Genomic DNA, 7,152 nt, shown 5'->3' on the forward strand with positions numbered 1-7,152 from the left:
CATGAACACGGTATGTTCTTCCATCTGTTTATGTCTTCCTCTATCTCTTTTTTCAGTGTCCTGTAGTTTTCCACGTATAGGTCTTTTACCTCCTTAGTTAAGTTTATTCCTAGGTATCTTAATTTTTTTGGTGCGATGATAAATAGGATTGCTTTTTTAGTCTCTCTTTCTGTCAGTTCATTATTGTTGTATAGAAATGCCATAGATTTCTTGGCATTAATTTTGTATCCTGCTACATTGCCAAATTCATTTATTAAATCTAATAATTTTTTGATGGAATCTTTAGGGTTTTTTATGTACAGTATCATATCATCTGCGAATAAGGACAGTTTTACTTCTTCTTTTCCAACATGAAAGCCCATTGCATGGGAGAACATATTTGCCAATGTTATCACCAATAAGGGTTTAATCTCCAACACTTACAGGGAACTCATACAACTTAACAAAAGGAATATAAACAACCCAATCAAAAAATGGGCAATGAACCTAAATAGACACTTTTTGAAAGAAGACAGAAGGAAGGCCAAGAGAAATATGAAAACATGCTCAAAGTCACTAATCATCCGAGAGATGAGAGATGCAAATCAAAACGACAATGCGGTACCATCTCACACCTGTCAGAATGGCTATCATCAACAAATCAACAAACGACAAGTGCTGGAGAGGATGCGGAGAAAAAGGAACCTCTGTGCATTCCTGGTGGGAGTGCAGACTGGTACAGCCACTGTGGAGAACAGTAAGGAGTTTCGTCAAAAAACTAAAAATGGAACTCCCATTTGACCCAGTGATCCCACTTCTAGGAATATATCCCAAGAAACTAGAAACACCAATCAGAAAGGATATATGCACCCCTATGTTTATAGCAGCACAATTCACCATAGGTAAGATTTGGAAACAGCCTAAGTACCCATCAGCAGATGAGTGGATTAAAAAACTGTGGTACATCTACACAATGGAATACTATGCTGCTGCACCAGCTCCCCGCTCCTCTCCATTCTGCTTGCTCTTGCTCTCTGCGCCCCCCCCCCCCCCGGCCCTCCCAGGTCGCCATGGAAGGCCAGCTTCACTGGGGATGATGCCACCGAGCCGTGTTCCCGTCCATAGTTGAGCGCCCCCAGCACCAGGGCATCATGGTGGGCATGGGGCAGAGGACAGCTACTTGGGTGATGAGCCCCAGAGCAAGCGCGGCATCCCGACCCTCAAGTACCCCATCGAGCACAGCATCGTCACCAACTGGGATGACATGGAGAAGATCTGGCATCACACTTTCTACAACGAGCTGCGTGTGGCCACCAAGGAGCACCTGGTGCTGCTGACCGAGGCCCCTCTGAACCCCAAGGCCAACCGTGAGAAGATGACTCAGATCATGTTCAGACCTTCAACACTCCTGCCATGTACATGGCCATCCAGGCCATGCTGTCCTTATACGCCTCTGGACACACCACAGGCATCGTCATGGACTTTGGGGATGGGGTCATGCACACGGTGCCCATCTATAAGGGCTACACCCTCCCCCATGCCATCCTGCGTCTGGACCTGGCTGGCCGAGACCTGACCAACTACCTCATGAATATCCTCACCAAGCGGGGCTACAGCTTCACCACCACGGCCTAGCAGGAGATCGTGTGTGACATCATGGAGAAGCTGTGCTATGTCGCCCTGGACTTCCAGCAGGAGATGGCCACGGCCTCGTCCTCCTCCTCCCTGGAGAAGAGCTACGAGCTGCCTGACGGGCAGGTGATCACCATTGGTAACAAGTGCTTTCGGTTTCCAGTGTCCGGAGGCACTCTTCCAGCCCTCCTTCCTGGGCATGGAGTCCTGTGGCATCCACGAGACCACCTTCAACTCCATCATGAAGTATGACGTGGACATCAGGAAGGACCTCTACGCCAACATGGTGCTGTCTGGTGGGACCACCATGCACCCGGGCATCGCCAACAGGATGCAGAAGGAGATCACCGCCCTGGCGCCCAGCACAATGAAGATCAAGATCATTGCCCCGCCGGAGCACAAATACTCAGTGTGGATCGGCGGCTCCATCCTGGCCTCGTTCTCCACCTTCCAGCAGATGTGGATTGTGGAAAGGAAAATAAGACACCAACACAACAAGCAGGTGAATGGCCAACGGCGGTTTTCGGTCGCCGTTCCAACCCATTTATTTCCTTCAAAGTTATACAATCAATCATTGTTGTTAAGTGCGGTTACTAAAATAAGTGAATTACATAAAACATCATTAATCAATATTGCCCCGTTACCAAGGTATTATTAATCAACTTGCCCCATTGCTCTAGCTACTAATATAAACTTGCCCTGTTGCCCTGACTACTAATATTAACTTGCCCTGTTTCCTAGACTATTATAAACTTGCCCCGTTTCCCAGTCTACCCTCGACCATAGTTGGTTCCATTTCCCCAGCAACTGCCAACATACCTGAGAGGGACATTCAGAGGTCACAGTGGCCACGCACCTGGAACCAGCAGTTTGCTGCGGCATCTACAGGTACGCTCCCACATATCCCCCCTTTTTAGTCAACCTCTCTTTAAAAAGATTAAAAACAGTAGCAAGATAGCCACTAGTATTGCTGGGATCCAGGAACTGGGAATAATGGAAGAGAACCAGGTCTTTGGGTGCCATTGCAGGCGACCCCACAAGTCTGCCCACACTTGTTCTCGGGAAATGGTTATTAATCCTGCCAATTCAGTGTGCACTTGCTTCTCTAAGGATCCAATATCCTGAGAAAGATTACCATTAAAAACTTCTAGGAGAGCTTGTTGCTCATCACCCCAGGATTCATTGGCATAAGTGAAGTTAGTAATACAAATTCGGGTAAACTGTGCATCACAGGTTAATTGCTGCTGTCTGACTATGGCCTGTTGACGCTGACCAATCCATAAAACAGTAGCCTCCAGAGCTTCTAGTCTAGCCATAATCTGCTGATCAATGGCTACCTGTGTTTCCCAGTTAGAGGTGAGGTTGTGTAACCTACTATCCACCTGTTGGGCTGTAAGGATAGAGGTCTCCAAGGCAAATCCTGATGCTACAGCAGAAGAAATTATTACCATAGTAAACACAATAAAAGCTATTAAGGAATATACAAAGGAACAGTGGGTACATTCCAGGTGAGGCTCTGGTTAAACAATGCTTGAAAATGAGAGTCCCCCAGATGTCCATTAGGCCTCACCCAAGTTCCTTGAGTATAGTCCGAGTCGTTGGTAGTCAAAGGAGGATCAGGATTAGTCCAAGTCTGCAGAGTGAAGGTTGGTGGATTAATCATATGAGTCCAGTGAACCTCAGCCGAAGTCACTGGCAAAAGTCCAGTCAGGGCGATCAAAGCCAAAATCAAGCCCCAGGAAGAGTTCCGAGTGAATGCTTTGAGCTTCCGCATCCAGCCTCTTCAAAGAGCCCCAGGTGATAGGAGGAGCTATCTCAGTCAGAAGGGTCTGCTGAGGACTCCTCCGCTGGAGCGTGTCCTGAAGGTTTATGACTTTCATCCTCTTCCTCAGAGATCCGATTGCAAACTCGGTCGTTGGGCTCTGCATCTGGAACTTAAACACAAGCATACCCTCTTCCCCAAGTTAGCAACTCCACCGGGCCTTGCTAAAAGGAGGATTCCTGATCCGGGTACATTACTTTAGGATTAGGCTTACGTTCTTGAGGAACAAAGTGTTTTTCAGCAGCCATTTCCCCATGCTGCTAATTTAAAAAATTTAAAGAATACAGTGCCCTATTTAGCCTATCTCTAGGCGTCATCCCTCTACTCCCCCTTTTTTGTTTTAACAACATAGCCTTTAGGGTAGAATGGGTATGTTCTACAATACCCTGACCAGTGGGATTATAGGGGATGCCAGTCACATAAGTGAAGAATTGGGGAAATGTTGTAATGCTAAAATTAAAGCTCTAACCTTAGCTCGCTGGGTGCTGGAATTTCCCTTAGTAGTAAATTTCTTCTCGCTTCTATGCTTATTCCAGCAAATCCTAGCTACTCCAGTCTTACCGGAGCTATTAGTAAAATTAGTCATTGTAGTCTCCAAAGGAGTAAAACAAATAACTCTAAAAGGTTGACATTGAACATGCTGAAAAAATTGTATTAGCTTATTACTAGAATAGTAGTCTATACTTGATTTCTCCCATAAAATCAGCTATAGCTACCTATGTATGCTATGAAGAAGATAAGTCTTAAAATCCTCCTGGCCGCTCTGCTTTTGCACCCTGGTGCTAGGCACTTAGCTCGGCGCTGTTGTTGCCTTTGCTTTAGTATTCAAGGTGGCCGTAGTCATCACCTTGAATGACTCAGTACCCATATTTTGACAGGCCTTAACTAGCTCCCCTATATCACGGGCCTGTGCCCGGATGCTACTCATAGCGGCTTTGCAATCATCATTAGCATTTTCATAAGCTAACTGGAGTAACAAAGTTTCAGCAGCATCTTCATTCCCCACCTGCCTATTAATAACTTGCTGCAACCTATCTATGAAATCCATATAGGACTCAGTTGCACCCTGCCTGATATTGACAAATGACCCTCCTGGTTTCTTGTGCTCGGGAACCTGCTTCCAACACTTAATAGCTATCCTAGAAGTCTGATTGAAAGTTCTCGGATCCATTGCAACCTGTTGAGGCACTCCTGCAAAACTTCCTGTACCGCAAAGCATATCTACAGTCACAGGTACCTCTGCAGTTAAATTGTCCATTCCCTGAACCTCAGCCTCTTCCCTATAGAGATTAACCACACAGTATGTTGCGCAGGAGCAATAATGTTTTACAAAAAACTTTCCAGTCCCATGGTGTCATGTGATAGGACCCAGCTATAGCTTCCACCATCCCATGAGTGTAAGGGGAATGCAAACCATTTTCCTTAATACTTCTCTTAATCTCTTTAAAAAAGGTGTAGGGGAGGTAGTCATGCTGTCGCTGCCCCTGAGCATTAACAATCACAGGGAAAGCACTCAGATCAGGATCCTTAGCTGCTTCCTGTAAGCACTGAGACATAGCAGTACCTCGCCCAGGCCGAGCTGCCGTCCATGGCGGTGCTGTTGGTCGTATCGGGGGTGTATCAAAATGGAGACCTTCAAAGTGGGGATCTTCATCATCATCTATAACCCAGGTCGGAGGGACTATTTCATCCCCTGGCTTAAGATCCTCCCGCTTAGGGGGCTTAGTTGGATCAGAAATTATTTGCCTTCCTTCCTCATCTGCCTTCTCAATCTCATCATCAGTGACAAACGCCACCGATGTCGCAGCAGGAGCAGTGGGTTGCAGGGGCCTCAAAGCAGTGGTCACGTAAGCCCAGGTTCCTAAAACAGAACCTCCAACTGCACTCCCTCGTTCCTGCTCACGCCGCAGCGTACTGCCCACATGGTTCCACATCTCTACATCTAGTGTTCCCTTATCTGGAAACCAGGGGCAGTGATAATGAATCTGCTCCATAAGAGCAAGTAAATGCTTATCTTTAACATCGCAGCCGGTGGCCCGCAGCAGCTGCTGGATAAGCTTAAAAAAGAGCTGTTGATCCTTAGTCATGGAATTCCCCATGCTTTTATCAGGAGAACTACGAAAGGCTACTCACCTAAGCACTTTCGTTTTCGGCCGACTCCCCTCCTGATCACACTCTCTGACTTCTCATAGTCTTCGTCTCTCTTGGATGGCACCTGGTGCAGCATGAATACAGTTCCTCACACGGGGCACCAACTGTGGGAAGGAAGACATAAGACAGAAATAAGACACCCACACAAGAAGCAGGTGAATGGCCAATGGTGGCTTTCTGTCGCCGTTCCAACCCATTTATTTCCTTCAAAGTTATACAATCAATCATTGTTGTTAAGTGCGGTTACTAAAACAAGTGAATTACATAAAACATCATTAATCAATATTGCCCCGTTACCAAGGTATTATTAATCAACTTGCCCCATTGCTCTAGCTACTAATATAAACTTGCCCTGTTGCCCTGACTACTAATATTAACTTGCCCTGTTTCCTAGACTATTATAAACTTGCCCCGTTTCCCAGTCTACCCTCGACCATAGTTGGTTCCATTTCCCCAGCAACTGCCAACATACCTGAGAGGGACATTCAGAGGTCACAGTGGCCACGGACCTGGAACCAGCAGTTTGCTGCGGCATCTACAGGTATGCTCCCACACTGGATCAGCAAACAGGAGTACGACGAGATGGGCCCCTCCATTGTCCACCGCAAATGCTTCTAAACAGACTGAGGGCAGATGCGTAGCATTTGCTGCATGAGTGGATGAGTCTCCGTTTGCCCTGGCAAATGCACACCTCATGCTGGCCTCCGAAACTGGAACACACCTTCGAAAAGAAATTGTCCTTGAAGCCTGTATCTGAGCTCAGCACTGGATTGTAGGCCTGGTTGCTAATGTTGACCTGTATTCAAGTTACCTGTTCCCTTGGTACATGTTTAATGCCCTGTACTTACCTTTCATTTAAACCCCTATACACGCGTTGGTCACTTGGTGGCCAAGACGAGAACATGTTTTTTCTGCAGGAGAAATCCAGTGGCCCTGGGAGCCTGCAAGGCCTCGTGTGTGCTGGGCACTGGCCTGTGGGAGCTTCCCTTTCCAGGAGCTCTGAGTTTGGCACGTGCCCTACACCATTACCATTCTGCCCTGCCATCCGACGGGATAGGGTTGGGAGGGTCTGAGCGATGGGGCCCACTTTACTTTCTTAGTTGATGTTCCTGCCAGAACACCTGGGCTGTTACTTGCCTTAAGTTAGAAAACGGTTTGCATTTCCTTAATTTATGTAAGGCTTTTGTACACGATTCTTTCAGAACTGACAAATTTTGGTTTTCTACTGTCATGTGAGAACATTAGGCCCCAGCAACACTTCATTGTGAGGAAAATAAAAGTGCTGCAGTAAAAAAAAAAAAAGAGTTCTTACCACTTGCAACAGCATGGATGGAACTGGAGAGCTTTATACTAAGTGAAATAAGCCAGTCAGAGAAAGATAAATATCACATGATCTCACTCATTTATGGAATATAATGAGACACATAAACTAATGAACAAAAACAGATTCAGAGACAGAGAAGCATCGATCAGACCGTCAAACCTCAGAGGGAAGGTAGGGGAGGATGGGGGTAAGGGGGGAAGATCAACCAAAGGACTTGTATGCAAGCATATAAGCCTAACCAATG

At 46.5% G+C, this 7,152-nt stretch overlaps 1 pseudogene; it reads left to right on the forward strand.

Moving 5' to 3' along the window:
- LOC102243416 overlaps positions 1–2,208 on the forward strand; it is a 36,443-nt pseudogene extending 34,235 nt beyond the window's left edge.
- The last annotated feature ends 4,944 nt before the right edge of the window (positions 2,209–7,152 follow it).

Source organism: Myotis brandtii, unplaced genomic scaffold (genome assembly GCF_000412655.1).
Source record: "Myotis brandtii unplaced genomic scaffold, ASM41265v1 scaffold1581, whole genome shotgun sequence".
NCBI lineage: Eukaryota > Metazoa > Chordata > Mammalia > Chiroptera > Vespertilionidae > Myotis > Myotis brandtii.